We start from the raw sequence: 20,637 nt of genomic DNA, 5'->3' as shown, positions 1-20,637 counted from the left end.
TGAGGGACCAGGAAGTGGAGACCAGAAGGGAACCCAGGAAACAAAGAAATGATGAGTCAATCAACTAAGTATTCTGACCATTAAAACAAAAAGTAGACAATCCCTTTAAAAGCCTAAAAATAATGAGTCAGGGGAGAGTTCCAGATCTGGGTCATTAGTAAAGGGTCTGGGAAAGTTATACATTTTTGATTTAGATATTAACAATGTCCAAACTTATGGAATATCCATCGCTTATGTGGATTCCAGAATATTGGAATTTCCCTATATACACAATACTGTGCAAAAGTGTTATGCAGGTATGGAAAAAATGATGCAAAGTAAGAATGCTTTCAAAGTTAGAAGTGTTAATAGTTTATTTTTTTTTTTTATCAAATCCCAAAAGTGCAAACTGGATAAACAAATTAGAAATCTAAAATCAGATCAATATTTGGTTTGACAGCCCTTTTGTCATGAGTGTGTCACAGGTGAGAAAGTCATGTGGTTCCTGGCTATAGAAGGTCACAGCGTTTGGCTGTGCAAAATGCTCCCTGACTTTCTATTGTTCCTGCTGTCAGTATTCATTGGTATAGGTAGCCTTCCCACTGGATTTTCATGTCTCCCCTTTTTTGGACCCAGCAGGAGCTCGCCTTCCACCCAGCTGCTGATCATCAATATTCCCTTGGTACTTAAATACTCCCTTCTTCCTGCTGCTGGTGATAATTTTCAGTTCATTGTACCCCTGGTTGCAAGCAGGTGGCTTGCTTTCATCTGTAGTATTGTTGCTGAAGCTTTGCTGAACTAGTGCCTGAGTCATCAATGGATAAGTAGTTCATGCTTTTTCCCCCCATTTGTCCTCCTTGTGTCTTTTATAGTATTTAGTCGGGATGACGAAGAGCTCATCCAACCCATTCCATATCTAGGGTCCAGCACTAGGGATACCTAGGGTCAGGCATCCTGCTCGGCGCATAGGTGCAGAGCTTAACTATGGTGGTGAGGGACCCCAGGGACCAGCTGTAGGTTTGGTCAGGGGTCACCATATCTCCCCTTATCTTTCACCACTCGCTTGATACTTCCCCGTACCTAGAGTGACATCTTTACCTTCAAATTGCATAAATTCTTCTAGGCACACTTGCACCAGAGATTTTGTAGGATTATAGGTGTACAAGTTCAAAATGATAAACAGATAATAATGATCATTATTTTCATATGCAGGTGAAAACATAATTAACTGAGACAGAAACAGCTGTGTAGGAGGCTTAAACTAGGTGAGGAGCAGACCAATTCTGCCACAAAGGTCAGGTGTGGAAGACAGTTTCATGTCACAGGTCATACACCATGCTATTCTTACTGTTCAGCACTTTTTTTAGACTCCTGCCTAAAACTTTTGAACAGTACCGCAGTGTATTCTATTGGGTTCTATGTCCTTAGCTATTGATCTTTTACATTTTTACAAAAATTCTCTATTTTATCTAATTTACACAAACTTGTGATAAAAAAAATGTAAGCAGCCTCTTCACAGGTAATAATGTGCTTAAAGTAGAAATAATAAAAGCACAAAACAAGACGGCACATACAAGTAATCTATGTTTTCATCATAGGAAATGTTATTTTGGGTCCTGGATGATAGATTACATGTCTACAATAACAGTTGACAAAAAAAAAAAAAAAGAGAACGGTGTTCTGTAAATGTTTCTAAAACACTCTTCAAATGAAAAAAAAAAATTGCAAAAATTCCAGCAATCAAAGGGCAAGATGAGTAAAAACGTTTTTTGTTTTTTTTTATCTTTTTATGACAAAGCAATATCTCCCAAGAAAGTGTTCTTAAATGTAGCGCAGTCAGACTGGTCCATATGAGGAAATCATGCATGATATCACATCATACCTACAATTACAATGAAAAATTACCGTAAGTACTTTTGCAAATAGTCTTAACTAAAAAGTGTCCTGTTGCTTTGAGTGTAGCGTTTCAACGCAGACATGTGTTGCCATGGTAACAGACTACAAAAGATCCCGGTTGTAGTCGGATCCTACAATCACACTCAAATATGTTCCCTACTCACCTTCCAAATGTAGGATAGTAAGATACAGCCACAGACTACACGGTCAGACTACACAGGGTTTATTTGTAGTCTGTTACCATGGAGACGTGTAAGTCTGTACAGTGCTGACTACAAAGGTGATTCAATGATTTTCCTATTTTACAACATTATCCTAGGTCTTTGAATAAAATGCTGAATGGCTATAATGAAGGATTGTAATATACAGTATTCTTGTAGGTTTGCCCGAGGACTTTGTATTTCTAAAACAAGAAAGATTCCTCTAATGGCAATTGTGATCTCTTTAAATCAGAACTGACAAGTTCTGAAAAAATTAACTTGATGAAATTGTAAGAGGGATAATTTTGGACCATGTCACGACACCTCGATCATCCATGGGACAATGACGCAGACGGACTCAATTCAGAAGTAAAATCACTTAAACTGGATGGGGCACAAGCACTTCAATTGGTGGGTACAGTATATGGTATAGAGACTTGGTGGTTAAAGACTGCAGGCAGATATGATTGGTGGGTACAGTATATGGTATAGAGGCTTGGTGGTTATAGATTCTTGGCAGATATGATTGGTGGTTACAGTATATGGTATAGAGACTTGGTGGTTAAAGACTACTGACAAATATGCTTAGTGGTTGTAGTGTTTGCAAAAGAGGCTCGGTGGTTATAGACTACAGGCAGATGTGCTTGTGTGGCGCCCTGGACTAGCCAGGTCGTCACAGGTAACACACATACACCCCCACCCCCACTAGACAGTAACATTAGCCAAACATAAAATCCTTGTTGCCTCCCTCCAGGGTCTGATGTCCACACTAGGCAGGGCGGAGCCAAGCGGTTGGCCCTACCCACCGAGGACTTCACAGGCCTGGAGGCGGGAAAAGTGACAGAACAGTGGAGGAGGTTGAAGTGAGAGGAGTAAAGTGGAGAGTGTCTGGGTTTGTGGCCCAGGCACTGACAACAAGGTTGGCAGACGGTGGTGGCCGTCTGCAGGAGTGGTGAATCAACGCGGAACCGTAGGACCGAGGATGGGCGGTGGCCCGCCGGTACCGACCGGGGAGCGAAGTGAAAACAGCACACACAGGCAAGGCCATCGGCCCCCGACTAGGCTTGGAGTCGCCGTCAACAGTCAAATCCGAGTGTGACAGGAACCCCAGGGGTTTCCTAACAGCCAAAGACCCGTTAGAAGGCAACCGCCCGCACCGTGAGGGTATACAGCTACCGCCTAAGGCTAGAGACCCAAGGGCCAGCACCTGCGGGCAAACGGGCTCCTCCGGCATCCATACACCGGGGAGCGGACTACCGTTGGGGATCCATTGTAGTCAAACAGTACACAAAGGTGCAGGGAAAGACAGCCGCCATCACCTGTCCGGGGAGAGACACTGCAGCTGGCTGCGGGACCCGTCCATCCAGCCGTTTGTTTACCGAGGACTTTGTGCATCTCTTACTGAGTGAGTACACCCGTGCCATCCGGCACCGCGCCGCGCTGTCCCTGCAACCCTGCACCTCACCAACCCTGCCTCCCCGTCACACCACCGGGCCCCGGGACCACCGACCCCTACCCACGGAGGAGGAAAACAACATCCCAGCTGCTCCCTACCATCGCTCCCGGGATCCCCGTCACCAGCAGCGGTGGTGCCTATCTTCACCACAACCCGTGGGTGGCGTCACGGACTAAATCCCCCAAACCAACCACCCTTTTCACTCACGAGCGAGGAGCGCCGCTCGAGTCCCCGGATCCGGCTCACCGCTCGAGCCACCGAGCAGCAGTCGCAGCAGCGCCGGACCCGAGCGTTAGCGAGCGCAGCGGCGGCGTCCACCCTGCCCGCGACAAAACTTGGCGTCACGAACAGGATTGAACCCATCTACTTACCAGTAGAAGTGCGCCTTGTGATCTCCGCCGGCGGTGTCCGTCCGGCCGAAAAATTTGAAGCACCGCCATCTTTGGCGCGAAAATCTCCCGCTCGAGTGTCTCCCCCGAGCAGGGAAGGCGCGAACGCGAAGCCCCGCCCCCAACAAGCGGAAGTGCTGAAGAGAACCAAGGGGGGGCGGTTGTGTGTCTGCCTGATGTAGCCGAGGGCATAGAAAGCGGGGACGCCAGGACTCTGCAACATATCCCGTTCCTTGAGGCCGAGCAAGCAGGATGTCCGTTCCGTACAGCAGGCCCACGCCCGGAACAGCGGCGTGGGTGGAGGCTCGGGTGACCCAGTTAAGCCGCAGGCTGCAGACCCGGCTCCAGCTCCTGGTGCAAGAATGGGAGACTGGAATGGTGGAAGTGGTGATGACCGTGCAGGCCCGTGAAGCGAAAGCAGAGTTGGAGGAGCGGGTGAGTGACCCACGCCCCTGTGTCCCAGAGGGACCGGTCGCTGCAGCAGAGGGGCCCGGTCTGCCGTCGCTCAGCCTGCTGCGTTCCCCGCTGCCCGTATTGGTCGGCGCCACCCCGCCGGTCGACCCGCTGCTCCCGAACTCGGCAGCAGATGACATCACTCCCGCCCGCGAAGATCCACCTGCGGGTGCTGCCCGCGAACGACAGCTTGCCCGGCCTGCACCGACCCCGCACTCCTTGAGGGTGCCCGCCCCCCAATGGGAGCCATCCAGCCCGGAAGCGGCCGCACCCGAAGAGGCCCCGGCAGTCCGCCCGGCCAGTACAGAGGTGGAGGGTAGCCCGCCTCAAGCCCGGAAAGTGACGCTGACCGCTCCCAAGCTCCAGGCCTCGGCTGAGGCTGTGGAGGGTTGCCGCTGCAAGGCAGCAAAGCAGGCCGCGACACAGTGATGCCCCCCTACCCAGAAGGTGCTGGTCGTGGCCCGCATCGGGTGGTACCTGCTGGGCACAACCCCCGCGCTAGAGGAGCCGCCATGTTGGGAGCGGCAGCCAAACCTGATGGGCCGGGAGACAGAGGCCCGGGAGAAGGAGAAGGCTGCTATCCTGGCCCGCACTGTGGAGGTAAAGAACACTCTCCGGAGAGCCTCTCCCGAAGCTCGAGGCCCGATCTTTGAGGGTCAAGTCCGGCAGTTCTACCCCCGGCGTGGATGGGGGTTTATTCACGAGCCAAACCTGGGGGTCGAGGCGTTCTTCTCCAGGCGAGATGTGCACAGCTGTCCCAGGGCCATCCGGAGCGTGACCTCTGTGCGGGTGAGTTGGTCACATATACCTGCCACCTGGGAGAGAGGGGCTGGTTCGCCCTGGATGTCCAGAGAAGGGTGAGCCATGATGACCACGAGCAGCCCCGGTCACCTCCTCCGCCATACAGTCTTAGGGCGGATCCGGAGGAAGTAAGTGGCGATGGTGACCTCCAGTAAAGGCAGCGGTCCACCGTTGTGTACAGTTGTCCCCCGTTGGGACCCCCAGCACCGTTAAATATGTGAGTGAATGACATTAATCATCCGAAAGATCATCTGATTATCTACGTGATTATCCCGGCCGTTGCCGGCAAGTTGTCCCCGGAGGGACTCTGTGTGTTTTTACCACCCACATGAGAAACTGCTCATGAACATGGCCGAGAGCTAGCAGGCCACCCACGAACTGGTGGGCTTGTCAATAGTATTGTGGGATGGAAACCGTTGCCGCCTCTGGAGAGGCAGATTGGAGGAAGGGCCCGCAGCAGAGCAGGCTGGGGCCCGGCCACCACCAGGACCGGTGGCCATCCTCCGGGGGTCAGGGGTCCCCCAGGACGTGGGGTCCCCTGAAGTGACAGCCGGGTGCGAGTAACCATACCCGTTCCCGCTCAGGCAGCCTGAACCTGGACTGGGGTCAAGGGGTGCTGCCCACTTCGTAGGGGCAGCATCAGGGCTAGGTTGCTTGGGTGGGAGAGCGGAAGACATCCGTCCGTCCGTCATTATTAAAATTGTTTTTATGTGCAACGTTCAAGTGACCTGACAAAAATGCTTATGTTTGATATGTTTACATGTTAATTTATATTTTACAGTTGAAAAATAAAACCGGTGATGGACGGGCAGCCCGCGGACGGTCTGCATTTCACCAAGGGGGAATGTGGCGCCCTGGACTAGCCAGGTCGTCACAGGTAACACACATACACCCCCACCCCCACTAGACAGTAACATTAGCCAAACATAAAATCCTTGTTGCCTCCCTCCAGGGTCTGATGTCCACACCAGGCAGGGCGGATCCAAGCGGTTGGCCCCACCCACTGAGGACTTCACAGGCCTGGAGGCAGGAAAAGTGACAGAACAGTGGAGGAGGTTGAAGTGAGAGGAGTAAAGTGGAGAGTGTCTGGGTTTGTGGCCCAGGCACTAACAACAAGGTTGGCAGACGGTGGTGGCCGTCTGCAGGAGTGGTGAATCAACGTGGAACCGTAGGACCGGGGACGGGTGGTGGCCCACCGGTACCGGCTGGGGAGCGAAGTGAAGCCAGCACACACAGGCAGGGCCATCGGACCCCGACTAGGCTTGGAGTCGCCGTCAACAGTGAAATGCGAGTGTGACAGGAACCCCAGGGGATTCCTAACAGCCAAAGACCCGTTAGAAGGCAACCGCCCGCACCGTGAGGGTATACAGCTACCGCCTAAGGCTAGAGAGCGCAGCAGCGGCATCCTCCCCGCCCGCGACACTTGGTCTCTACAGTGTTTAGTATAGAGGCTTGGTGGCTATAGACTACTAGCCAATAATCGTCATTGAGTGTTCCTAGGAGCACACATTGCTGATTACCATCCTGTCTAAACATGTCAGCAATTATCTGCCGAACAAGCAAAATACTTGTTCATCGAGTATAATGATTTTCAAGTTTTCATTTGTTGGTTTTTTTTAAAGCAAGTTTGACAATCACAGTTTACTGCTCATATGTATATGGGGAGATAAGGTATGCACACCAGTGACTATGTAAGGGGAATACATGAAATAGCAGAAACTGCTGTGTGAATACTGACTTGAAAAATCCAATAGCTATATGCAAGAGTGAATATGTAAAAAATGGAATCTGCATTACTGCCATGAACATATGAATCAAGAGAAATTTAGCTACTGAATTGATCAATGCAATAGAGCCCCAACACTACGCCAAAGTATTTCTCTACGTTTTTTAACTGCATGAGAGGACACACACAAGCTAGGGACCCCAACGTAGAGAAATACTTTGGCGTAGTGTTGGGGCTCTATTGCATTGATCAATTCAGTAGCTAAATTTCTCTTGATTCATATGTTCATGGCAGTAATGCAGATTCCATATTTCACATTTTCACTCTTACATATAGCTATTGGATTTTTCAAGTCAGTATTCACACAGCAGTTTCTGCTATTTCATGTATTCCCCTTACATAGTCACTGGTGTGCATACCTTATCTCCCCATAGTGATTTTGTTTAGGTTTTTGCACCCAGTTCGGACTTAGAATGGTGTTCCAAACGTTATTCCTATTTTTTACTGCTCATATGTGACCAGTACATGATAAGGCTCTATGAGCAAAGAATCATATTAATCGTTCTGTGCATGGGCGTACCCAGCGAGGGGCAGCTGCCCCCCCCCTAGAAGCAGGGGCACGGTGTAGTGGGCCGGTGCCTGTAGTGGGCCGCTGTATCTGCAGCCACCGGCGCGCTCCTCTGCACTGTGTGCATGCCGGGCACACTAGCTGCAGCAGGAGGCAGCGCGCTGTGCTGTGCCGGCCCTGCTGTGTGCTGTGTGCCCGGCATGCACACAGTGCAGAGGAGCGCGCCGGTGACTGCAGCTTCCTCCTTCTTCCTATTCAAATGTATTTGTGTCTTTCAGACGTAAATACATTTGAACAGCGCGCCGGGTTGGGGCCCCGCCCATGACGTGCAGCAACGTGATGAGATCAGCACATTGCTGATGTCATCACAGTGCTGCGGGCGCCGGGACACAGGAGACATCAGGCAGCGGTAAGTGCTCCATGGAGGAGCCGAAGAGACAGGTGTAGTTAATGGAGATGTGTGGGGAGGGGCTGAGGACACATAACGGGGAACATTTGTGAAGGAGACACAGCTTTGTGACAGGAAGAGGAGGAGCACTGTATTCCGAGGGAGTGGGGAGGCAGGAGTGTGTAGTGATGGGGTAGTGTAATTTGTGTCTGCAGGGGGTGATGGGGGGTGCAATGTATTATGTCTGGGGAGGGGGTAATGGAGGGTGCATTGTATTGTGTGTGGGGGGGAGGGGTAATGGAGGGTGCACTGTATTGTGTGTGTGTGTGTGTGTGGGGAGGGGTAATGGGGGGTACATTGTAGAGTGTGTGTGTGTTGGGGTGAGGGGGGGTGCATTGTGTGTGTGTATGTGTGTGTGTGTGTAGGGGTGATAGGGGGGTGCATTGTGTGTGTGTGGGGGGGTGATGGGGGGTGCATTGTGTGTGTGTGTGTGTGTATGTGTAGGGGGTGATGGGGGGTGCATTGTATTGTGTGTGTGTGTGTGGGGGGGGGGTGCATGGTGTGTGTGTGTGTGTGTGTAGTGCTTGATGGGGGGATGTATTGTATTGTGTGTGTGTGTGTGTGTGTGTGTGAGGGTAATGGGGGTGCATTATAGTGTGTGTGTGTGTGTGTGTGTGTGTGTGAGGGTAATGGGGGTGCATTATAGTGTGTGTGTGTGTGTATGGAGAGGGGCGCAGAGTCATTAATCGAGCTATAATTACATTTAAGTCTCTTAAATTTTCGTTTCCTTCACCTTTTTCGTTCTAATATTTTACAACCTGAACGACCATGGTTTCCCCCCCCTAGTTTTGATCCTGGGTACGCCCATGGTTCTGTGCATATAGAGGTGCGGCTGACCTGTCTGAACAGGCCATTAAACAAATGCCGATCATCTTACATGTAGCCGATTGGTGGTTCTTTAACTGCCATGGCTGTCTACATGCAACTTACAGTAATTCAACTGGCAAATGCAGTCTGGTGACACAAGGGTAACGAGGCTTCCTTCTGCCCTTGGTACACTTGAACTTGAATTAGTTCACAATTACTTATCCACCAAACCCTGCAAGTCATCTAAAAACAACTAGACCTGGTGACACAAGCAATTGCCTTTTTGCAAACAAATGTTAGCCGGCCCAAGATTTCAATCTTTGATCAAGATCACGTCATGGGGTTCCAATTTTTATTCACAGCCAGGAACAAGATACATGGAAATGGCCTATAGCCTCTCAGGCCCACTGCAAATATTTGCAGCTACTCGAGCGGACCAAGAATGCCTTTGGCTCAACTTCACCACTGCACGGCCTCTTGTCTGTGTGCACTGACTTATAAGAACTATCAGACAAGCCTAAACACGGTGGTCTCTGCTGCTGGTGGGCAATCTTCTCAGCCAGCAATGATGCCCTTTTAGAAGTTGGCACACTCTCCTGCTAAGCAGATCTTGTACTTAGCTCTTTAGGCAGAAGAGTAGCAGCTGGCACACTCTTGTTGGCTGTATCCCAAACTGGCAGCCATGTCCCAACGCTTCCATGCAGTCTCTTTCAGCCAGACAGCATGACTCCAACCTGGGGATAGATGCAGCATGCGGGCAAGCGCTAAATTCCTTCGACACTATTTTGCAGAAGTAACTACTCCTTCACCGGTAGCACACTACACGGTCTTAAAGGGAACCAACCAGCAGGTTTCTCACATATAAAGTACAGGCAATGCCACACTGGTGCTAGGAAGCTGATTCAAATCATACCTTTAGTTTAGAGATTCGATGCTTGACTACAGAAAAATCCTTTATCAAACCTTCAGAAGTTATGTCATTGGTGCAGTGGCTTGAGCATCAGGCGGGATTTAGGAATGCTTCCTCTTCCTAGCTTGCTTCCTCTTTATTTAAATTTCGCACAGCCACTGTGACGCCCTGGGCAAGCCAGGGGTCACAGGTCACAACATGACATGCAACCCACATTCCCTGCAGGTACATCAAGCTAACCCAAAATCCTTGTTGCCTTCCTCCAGGGGCTGATGTCCACACCAGGGGGTGGGCCAGGCGGTTGGCTCCGCCCACCGAGGAGTTCACAGCCCTGGAGGCGGGAGGAACCAGGCAGTGAAGTTTAGGAAGTGAAAGTAGAAGGAGGTGAAGTGGTAGAGGAGCTTAGGATAGAAGCTGAAGTAAAGTGAAAAGAAACAGTTTGTAAAGCCTGAAGTTGGTCCGGGTGTGTGCCCCGGACAGTGACAGCAAGGTCAGCAGACGACGGTGATAGTCTGCAGGGGGACTGCTCAGAGGTTGCTGGAAGGACCGCGGACGGGTGTTGACCCGGCGGTACCGGAGCAGTATACGAAGAACAGTCAGCACCAGGGCAGGGGCCTTTCGGATCCCGGCAAGGCTAGGAGTCGCCATAATTTGCCAAATCCGTCAGTGAAGGGGACGTCTGTCTCCTAACAACCAAGTCCCGATTGAAGGCAACAGCCCGACCGTGAAGGGGAGACACCGCCACCGCCAGGGCACCAGTTTCCCAGGGCCAGTGCCTGCGGGCAAAGTAGGGCTCCTTCGGCCCAGCTTGAAGCCGAGGAGTGGGTAACCGGTGGGGACCCATCGCTACCAAAGAGACTTACATAGGTGCAGGGAAGAGACCGTCACCGCTAACTGCAGGGAACATCAGCACCGTGAACCGTCCGAGGGACCCGTCCAACCAGCCGTTTGTTTACCGAGAACTGTGTCGTGTTTACTGGCTGAGTGAGTACCTCCGTGCCGTGCGGCACAGCGCTGTCCCTGCGCCCCTGCACCTCCACAGGCCCCATCCCCGCCTGTCCACCATCCCAATCCCATCACCGGGCCCCGGGAGCACCAAGACCCCTACCCACGGAGGGGCAAATCAACAACTGGCTGCTCCGTACCATCACTCCCGGGCTCCCCAAACAGAGCAGCGGTGGTGTCCACTCCATCACCACAACCGTGGGTGGCGTCACGGACAATAAACTATCCCAAAAACCAATCCCCCTTTCACTCACGGGCGAGGAGCGCCGCTCGAGTCCCCGGGATCCGGCCCATCGCTCGAGCCACCGAGCAGCGGCAGGCCGCAGCAGCCGCTGCAGCCGGACGCGAGCAGTGGGAGAGCGCGGTGTCCCCTCCTCCGCCCGCGACACCACCACCATTGCCAATGTTGATGGTAAGTGCGCATTGCTAGTGTGACGTTTTTTTCAAAAAATGGCACCGGGACCAGCCCCGTACCCCAATCTCTGGCCTCATTTTACTGAGGACACTATATGAGCGGTGGAGGTGCATTAACTGATGAAAAAAAATTCAATCTGCGCATGTGCCGCTCATATTCGTCTCCACAGTGTCTTAAATAAAGTGGTGCCGGAGTTCAGAGTGCATTCATGTGACGATTCCGGCACCATTTTATTGAAGATACCGTCATACTAGCAATGCACAAGCACCGCCAACATTGGCAAAGGCGGTGATGGTGTGAAATAAATAAACTGAGACAAGCCATGAGGAGGAAGTTCCTGAGGACCACAAAGTCCCATCCCGATGTTCAAGCCACTTCATCAATGATGTAATTTTTGAAGGTTTACTAAAGGATATATCTGCACTCAAGCATCGAATCTGTAAACTAAAGGTATGATTTGAATCAGCATCCTAGTGCCAGTATAGCAGTGCCTATATTTATATGTGAAAAACCTGCTGGTTGGTTCCCTTTAAGAACCTCCTGATCTAGTGATGTGATCATCACAGATCCTGCACACATACAACATCCCGACCATGGCGTCCCGCACATATCATCAATGGCCAAATAAACCCCGTTTTCCATTGCAGATACAATCAGTAATTAGAATATTCCTAAAATCACATGAACATGAGTTTACAAGGCAAAAAAAATAAGCAGGTGGCATGCAAAATATATAGCAGACCTGCCTTAAAATGGAGTAAAGTCACAGAGTTAAGTGTAACAATCAGTAATATGGTCAGAAAGGAGTCCAGTAACAATGGACACTATTGTGTAAGTGTTCTATGCAAAACCAATGCAAACCAAAAAAACAATGTATACAAGCCAATTCTATCCTATATAACTCCACATTCATAAAGGGTTTACCAAGACCTCAAATACACTAGTGGACCTTCCTGATGGCACCAAGGGTGAGAATGTTAGGAGGTCATTAAGGATCAAACGGAAAGAGGTGTGCTGCTGTGTGTCAGGCTACCACCAGGGGGAGCTGGAGCCCTGCAGGAAAAGACACTACACAGAGCTGCATCAGCATGGAGGTGGACACACAGTGTGTGCTTGGGCACTCCCCTGCAGAGTCAGCCAGAATACAGAGGCCACGGGGCGTGCGAGGGATGGTCGGGCAGGCCAGATCATACACAGTACGGTAAGAAAGAAGACTGGAGGAACAAGCAAAAGTGGGGTCGAGGTCAGGCCGAGGTCAGTACCAGAGGAAGCAACCAAATGGGGAGGTATAAGGGGGAACAACTGGGGCTATTGTGGGAAGGAAGGAGGTGGGACGGAACACAGACAGAGCACAGGGGAAGAACGGATCAAGAAACACTTACAGGGACCCCGGACCAGCAATCACAGGCAAAGCAGTGCTAAGCTTATAGCCGACGCTGGTTCACCAGAGATGACAGAATTTAAAGCATCCAAGCTCCAGAAGTGAGGCCCAAGAGAAGGCTCCGCCCCCTAGCCATGTAGACGGGGAGGTGGAACCATGACACCGTGAAAGAGCAACCATGCAGAAGAAGTCCGGAACACAATAGTGGAGAATGTGCAGATTACTCTACGAGTTTCAAAGCTCACTAGATCAGCTTTTTAAATGAGCTTTGAAACGCGTAGAATAAACCGCGTGTTCTCCACTCATTTGTCTTGGACTTCTTCTGCATGTTTGCTCCTTCACAGCAGTGCAAAATAAGCACACTTCTTTCTGTTAGATCTGCGCGTTTTGCTCCCCCATTATATACAGGAGGTCACTAGAGCAGGTCTTAGGGAAAGCTGAGATGTCGGTGCTATTGGTGAAGAAGGTCCACAGTATAGCGCATATTATTTATTGTATCATTAAAAAATGTGCAATGCATTTCGGCACTGAAATAGAACCATCATCAGGCCATGCCAATATCATCATTTTGTTTTACCCGGCAAGCCAAATGGAAGGGATGTGGGTAAGTTGGTAGTTGGTGCAAATCGATTTTCACAGCCTGGCCCATCAACGACAACATTAAACTGTGTCCATAGGATGGAGCTGTGAGAACCACCTCGTCCATGGCTCTTCTTTTCATTAACCGTCTTGGCGAGAGGGTACATGTGCATGACATCGCGCCATGCCAGCTAATCAAAAAAAGAGCAGCGGATATTGTCAGGTAGTAGGTGGTTCTCACACGGTGTGAAACATCTGTCTTGTTAGATGGAATAGGCCACGAAAATCAATTTGCACAAAACCTACCGATGCAAAGTGTATAAACTACATGTTTATTGTGCATATAAGGAATAGTTACCGATGCAAAGGTAAAGCTGGATTCACACGCTGGTATGACATCTGATTAATGACCCTCGGCTCCTGCTGTGCTGCCAGTGTGAGCCAAGTGTCATGTAACTGTGATCTGATCCTGTGATCGGATCACAGCTGCGGAGGAGAGGGATTAATCTCCCCATCTCCTATTGTCAGCCTGTGCGTATATCACACTGCACTCGGATGTCATCTGAGTCCAGTCCGATGTTTCACTCACACCCATAGACTTGTATGGGTGCAAGTGACAAGGCTCTCGCTGACAGTTGCAGCATGCTGCAACTTTTCTCTTATTCAGAATCTGGATGAGAAAAAAGCTGACCATCTGCTCTCCCTCACTGAATAACATTGGTCAATGTGCAATGCGAGATTTCCTTGCATTGCACTCGTCCAATTCATATGCACGTGTAAGTGGATCATCTATCCATTTTCCTACTATATAAAAAGAACTGAACATTTTTGTTCAAATTTAAAATAGAATAAAAATGATTGGAAATCAAAGAACAGAGCTGTGCGTAATCCTTGAAATCGGCCACAAAAAACGTATGCATGCTGCTATATGTTGGAGCCTTTTCTGGAGAAATACATTGTAGAGCTACAAAGGCTAGAACGCAGTGCACACTGTGCCTAAGGCCCCCTTCACACTTCCGTGAAAAACACGCACGTGTGTTACGGGCCGTTTTTCGGGTCCGTATCCCGATTTTGTGTCCGTTTTTATGGTCCGTGTGGCATCTGTGTGAATTGCGTATGCTAGCCGTGTTTGTGTGTAGAACGTCCGTGTGTGCGTGTGGAATTAACGTGTATGTGTACGTGGAATGTCCGTGTGGAATGTCCGTGTGTGTGATGCACAATGTCGTTTATAAATGTCGGCTGACAGCAGACAGAGTTGCGCGATGAGAATGAACTCGGGTGAACTTCACCCGACTTCATCCTCATACCGCGGCTCTGTCTGTGTCGAGTACTGATTAGCGGTCACCTGTGAAGGATTCACTGGTGACCGCTAATCCCCCGAGTGACTGAAGTTTCCCCTCCTCTCTCATACTCACCGATCACCGGCGCGGCGCTGCACGGCATTCACACTGTTGCGGCGGCTTTTACTATTTTGAAAAAGCCGGCCGCTCATTAAACAATCTCGTATTCCCTGCTTTCCCCGCCCACCGGCGCCTATGATTGGTTGCAGTGAGACACGCCCCCACGCTGAGTGACAGCTGTCTCACTGCACCCAATCACAGCAGCCGGTGGGCGTGTCTATACTGTGCAGTAAAATAAATAAATAAACAATTTAAAAAAACGGCATGCGGTCCCCCCGAATTTCAATACCAGCCAGATAAAGCCATACGGCTGAAGGCTGGTATTCTCAGGATGGGGAGCCCCACGTTATGGGGAGCCCCCCACCCTAACAATATCAGTCAGCAGCCGCCCAGAATTGCCGCATACATTAGATGCGACAGTTCTGGGACTGTACCCGGCTCTTCCCGATTTGCCCTGGTTCTTTGGCAAATCGGGGTAATAAGGAGTTATTGGCAGCCCATAGCTGCCAATAAATCCTAGATTAATCATGTCAGGCTTCTCCCCGAGATTCCTTTCATGATTAATCTGTAAATTACAGTAAATAAACACACACACACGAAAAAATCCTTTATTAGAAATAAAAAACACAAACATATACCCTGGTTCAACAATTTAATCAGCCCGAAAAAGCCCTCCATGTCCGGCGGAATCCAGGATGGTCCAGCGTCGCATCCAGCTCTGCTGCATGGAGGTGACAGGAGCTGCAACACATAGCGCCGCTCCTGTCAGCTCCACGCAGCAAATGAAGAGTGCCGCGCGATCAGCTGAGCTGTCACTGAGGTTACCCGCTATCACTGGATCCAGTGTTGACAGCGGGTAACCTCAGTGACAGCTCAGCTGATCGCGCGGCACTCTTCATTTGCTACGTGGAGCTGACAGGAGCGGCGGTGTGTGCTGCAGCTCCTGTCACCTCCATGCAGCACAGCTGGATGCGACGCTGGACCATCCTGAATTCCGCCGGACATGGAGGGCTTTTTCGGGCTGATTAAATTGTTGAACCAGGGTATATGTTTGTGTTTTTTATTTCTAATAAAGGATTTTTTCGGGTGTGTGTGTTTAATTACTGTAATTTACAGATTAATCATGAAAGGAATCTCGGGGAGACGCCTGACATGATTAATCTAGGATTTATTGGCAGCTATGGGCTGCCATTAACTCCTTATTACCCCGATTTGCCAAAGCACCAGGGCAAATCGGGAAGAGCCGGGTACAGTCCCAGAACTGTCGCATCTAATGTATGCGGCAATTCTGGGCGGCTGCTGACTGATATTGTTAGGGTGGGGGGCTCCCCATAACGTGGAGCTCCCCATCCTGAGAATACCAGCCTTCAGCCGTATGGCTTTATCTGGCTGGTATTGAAATTGGGGGGGGACCGCACGCCGTTTTTTTAAATTATTTATTTATTTATTTTACTGCACAGTATAGACACGCCCACCGGCTGCTGTGATTGGGTGCAGTGAGACAGCTGTCACTCAGCGTGGGGGCGTGTCTCACTGCAACCAATCATAGGCACCGGTCGGCGGGGAAAGCAGGGAATACGAGATTGTTTAATGAGCGGCCGGCTTTTTCAAAATAGTAAAAGCCGCCGCAGCAGTGTGAATGCCGTGCAGTGCCGCGCCGGTGATCGGGGAATGGTAAGTATGAGAGAGGGGGGAAACTGACCGACAGACTGTGAGAGAGGGACAGACAGACACAGAGACCAACAGAGAGACAGAGAGACCGACCGACGGACTCAGGGAGATTGACCGACATACATAGAAATAGAAAGAATGGCAGACATCACTAGAAATAAAAACACCAAACGGACACGGACTATAGGTAGATGCATACGTGTTTACTAACGTGTGTGCACATACCCATAGACTTTCATTGTGTCCACGTGTGCGTGCTCCGTGAAGATAACGGACATGCATCCGTGCAAAACGCAAACACATACGGATCACGGACACGCACACACGGACATAATGAAATAACGCACGTGTGACCACAATCATAGATTAACATTGGTGCACGTTTGTCCGTGTCTCCGGTATATACGGAACCGGAACAAACACGCACGTGTTTCACGGACGTGTGAAGGGGGCCTAAGGGAGATTTGCTGTTCCATGACGGACCCCAGAGGAGGGAACTGCAATATGTTTACTCTAGAAGCCACATGGTAGATCAGCTTCATATTCCAACGTTCGGCTTTATGAATTTATTATATTCACAATGTATTACATATTCAGGCGGGATACAAAATAAGCATATTACTATTAAAATGTATGAATGGAAATAAGACGGGTGAGGGAATAACTACACAGTGTAAATCAAATTTTAAAGGGACCCTATCACTGTATCCAGGCTACCTGATCCTCGGTGGCCTATTTTTGGTGCGTTTTTGTGCCATGCATTTTTATTGTATTCAATGGCTGGAAGGGCTAAAAAAAACGCACTAAGAATTGACATGCTGCTTCTTCTTTCTGCACCCAAAACTGCAAGGAAAAAAGAAGCGGCGTGTGCACAGCATTTCAGAATTCTCATTGACTTTGCTGGGAGAAGAAAAGACATTCAACAGGCAACAAACTGCACCTAAACGTCATCGCTGATAGCGCGACTCACTTCAATTGTTGCCTGGAGCTCACAGCGGTCAGTCATGTTCTATGGCGTTCGCTGTGAGCTTCAGATTTAGCAGTGCTGGAAGCATTGTGGGACCTACTGTGGATTACATTGGACCTGCAGGGGTATTTTGGGGGTTAAGAAATTAGTGAAAGAGGATGTTTTTTGTCTATTTCAAGTAAAGCATATTTTGGGTGTCTGTGTTTATTAACTTTCACTTACAGATTAGTGATGGGGGTCTCATAAACACCTCCAATTACTAACCTAGGGCTTCGTGGCTGCTGTGGGCTGCCATTAACTCCTTATTACCCCGATTACCACTGCACCAGGGCAACTGGAGGAGCTAGGTGCAGCGCCTAAATTGGTTAATCTAATTCATGTGCCACTTCTGGCGAGGCTGCGGGCTTCTATTGTTATGCTGGAAATGGCCAAATAACGATGGGCCTTCCCACCCTAATAATATCAGCCCCCAGTTGTTTGTTGTACCTTGCCTGGTTTTAGAAAAATGGGGGGGACCCACATCACTTTTTTTTTTTTTTTAAATAAATCAAACAATTTTAAAAAACAAGTGTGGGATCCCCTCTATTTTTCATAACCAGCCAAGGTACAGCACACAGCTGAGGGTTGCAGTCTGCAGCTGCTGCTGTTCCTGTGCTGGATATGAAAAATGGGGGGGGGACGCCACGTCCTTTTTTTTTACCAAAAATAATTAAAAAAACAGCTGTCCAAGTTAGCTTTTCCTCTATTCAGTTATTCTGTTATTTCCTTCTATTATATCTGTTATTTATCTATTCTATATGTTCTTTCTATCAATAGATTTGACTTTAAAACCGCATTGGGCAAAAAAGCGGGACACGTGGCAAATGCGGCAAAAATACATGCAGTTTTTGGATGCGTTTTTGCCGCGGGGGTGTTTTTTGGGGGCCAAAAGCGTGCATCTTTGTGGTCACCACAAAAATACCTCGGGTGCACATAGCCTAAAGGTAATCTGGACTGTTATTTTTCTTTTAATCTGTTTTTTTTTTTTTTTAATTTTCTGACTGTAGCTTTGTAATTCTAATTTCTGTAGATGACATGGGAGCAGCCATGTTGTTTGAGCTGATACTTTGCTCTGGGCACAGCCGTTCAGAGATTTGCTTTCACCCTTTAATCCAGACCAGATTTGCTGTGACGGATTTCCAGCTCCACCATATAATGTGCAACACTGATAGAAGACCACTTTTTAATTTTGGGTGGTCGCTTAAAAACATATTGGCTTTTATATATTTTATTGCATTTCTTGTTTGTGAAAGTCACACTTTTGTCTCTATAGTGCTTTGTATACAGTAGCAAGGCATTGATAAACCAAGGAGTGTGCACTTGCATCCTAAGAGCGATTTACAATTTTTCCAAGATGTGATGCTTGGTTGCTGAAATATCTTTAATCAAAGTTGAAGAAGTGTGCTGTGGAAAATGTGACGGTGCTTTAGCGGACATACACACACACACACACACACATACATACATACATACATACAAATGTAGCGCCCCTGAGACACTCAGGGCACTACAAGGAACTGCATCCTCTTGGGGATGCAGGACCTACCCCCTGGGACTTGGAGTATTAGTGCTGATACCACCAAAGCACATCGAAAATCCTAGTTTTCCACTCCACAGCGGGCATAGATGGTTAATCATGTAAGGGGATGGTCGCCATGGAAAGGAATGAGTCCCTGGGATTAGCCAGCCTGGTGGGAGGGGGCAGCAGTCAGTAGAGAGTCTAGAGCAGACCTGGGCAACGGGCGGCCCGCGGGCCACATCCGGCCCGCCTGCTCTCTGTGACCGGCCCGCCCGTCTTCAGCCGGTGCAGTGGAGCCGGGCTGCAGCATGCCGAGTAGGGAGAGATCCTGTGCAGGTCCGCACAGTCAGTGCAGGAGAAGGAGCAGCACAGCAGAGCAGACGGAATAATTCATCTTCCAGGACCTGCGATGATGTCACGCCCATGTGACTGTGTGGGAGGAGACAGGATTGCCGGGGAGAAAGCAAGACATGCTGAATGCTGAAGGAGATGTGGACACATGATGACTGGTAAAGAGGGGACATGAGGGGGAGGGGGGCTGCAGGGTGAGTGCATATGAGGGAAGATGGAGCTGCAGGGTGAGTGGCATATGAGGGAAGATGGAGCTGCAGGGTGAGTGGCATATGAGGGCTGCAGACTGACAAAAGGATGTGAAGGGGTGCAGAGTGTTTGAGAGGGGTAAGTTGGGGTACAGGCAGGGTGAGATATGTGGGCAGGGTGTGTGACATATGGGGGTGTAGTGTGTGTGATATGGGGGTGCAGGCTGTATGGGGTGTAGTGTGTGTGATATGGGGGTGCAGGTGTAGTATATTACAGGTGTGCTATATGGAGGTGTATATAGTGGTGTAGTATATGGGGGTATAGTGATGTAGTATATTACAGGTGTGCTATATGGAGGTGTAGTATATTACAGGTGTGCTATATGGAGGTGTAGTATATTACAGGTGTGCTATATGGAGGTGTAGTATATTACAGGTGTGCTATATGGAGGTGTAGTATATTACAGGTGTACTATATGGAGGTGTAGTATATTACAGGTGTGCTATATGGAGGTGTAGTATATTACAGGTGTACTATATGGAGGTGTAGTATATTACAGGTGTGCTATATGGAGGTGTATATTACAGGTGTGCTCTATGGAGGTGTAGTATATTACAGGTGTGCTATATGGAGGTGTATATTACAGGTGTGCTCTATGGAGGTGTAGTATATTACAGGTGTGCTATATGGAGGTGTAGTATATTACAGGTGTGCTCTATGGAGGTGTAGTATATTACAGGTGTGCTCTATGGAGGTGTAGTATATTACAGGTGTGCTCTATGGAGGTGTAGTATATTACAGGTGTGCTATATGGAGGTGTAGTATATTACAGGTGTGCTATATGGGGGTGTAGTATATTACAGGTGTACTATATGGGGGTGTAGTATATTACAGGTGTACTATATGGAGGTGTAGTATATTACAGGTGTACTATATGGAGGTGTAGTATATTACAGGTGTGCTATATGGAGGTGTAGTATATTACAGGTGTGCTATATGGAGGTGTAGTATATTACAGGTGTGCTATATGGAGGTGTAGTATATTACAGGTGTGCTATATGGAGGTGTAGTATATTACAGGTGTACTATATGGAGGTGTAGTATATTACAGGTGTGCTATATGGAGGTGTATATTACAGGTGTGCTCTATGGAGGTGTAGTATATTACAGGTGTGCTATATGGAGGTGTATATTACAGGTGTGCTCTATGGAGGTGTAGTATATTACAGGTGTAATATATGGAGGTGTAGTATATTACAGGTGTGCTATATGGAGGTGTATATTACAGGTGTGCTATATAGGGGTGTAGTGATGTAGTATATTACAGGTGTGCTATATAGAGGTGTAGTATATTACAGGTGTGCTATATAGGGGTGTAGTGATGTAGTATATTACAGGTGTGCTATATGGAGGTGTAGTATATTACAGGTGTGCTATATGGAGGTGTAGTATATTACAGGTGTGCTATATTGAGGTGTAGTATATTAC

At 48.9% G+C, this 20,637-nt stretch overlaps 1 protein-coding gene across 3 annotated transcripts in view; it reads right to left on the bottom strand.

The window, feature by feature from the left end:
- CRMP1 (collapsin response mediator protein 1) overlaps positions 1-20,637 on the bottom strand; it is a 116,758-nt gene that overhangs the window by 45,785 nt on the left and 50,336 nt on the right. The gene's annotated exons all lie outside the window — the stretch shown is intronic.

This window comes from Anomaloglossus baeobatrachus, chromosome 1 (assembly GCF_048569485.1).
Source record: "Anomaloglossus baeobatrachus isolate aAnoBae1 chromosome 1, aAnoBae1.hap1, whole genome shotgun sequence".
NCBI classification, from domain to species: domain Eukaryota; kingdom Metazoa; phylum Chordata; class Amphibia; order Anura; family Aromobatidae; genus Anomaloglossus; species Anomaloglossus baeobatrachus.
The sequence above is the reverse complement of the archived record's forward strand: the minus strand, read 5'-3'. Positions and strand labels throughout refer to the sequence as shown.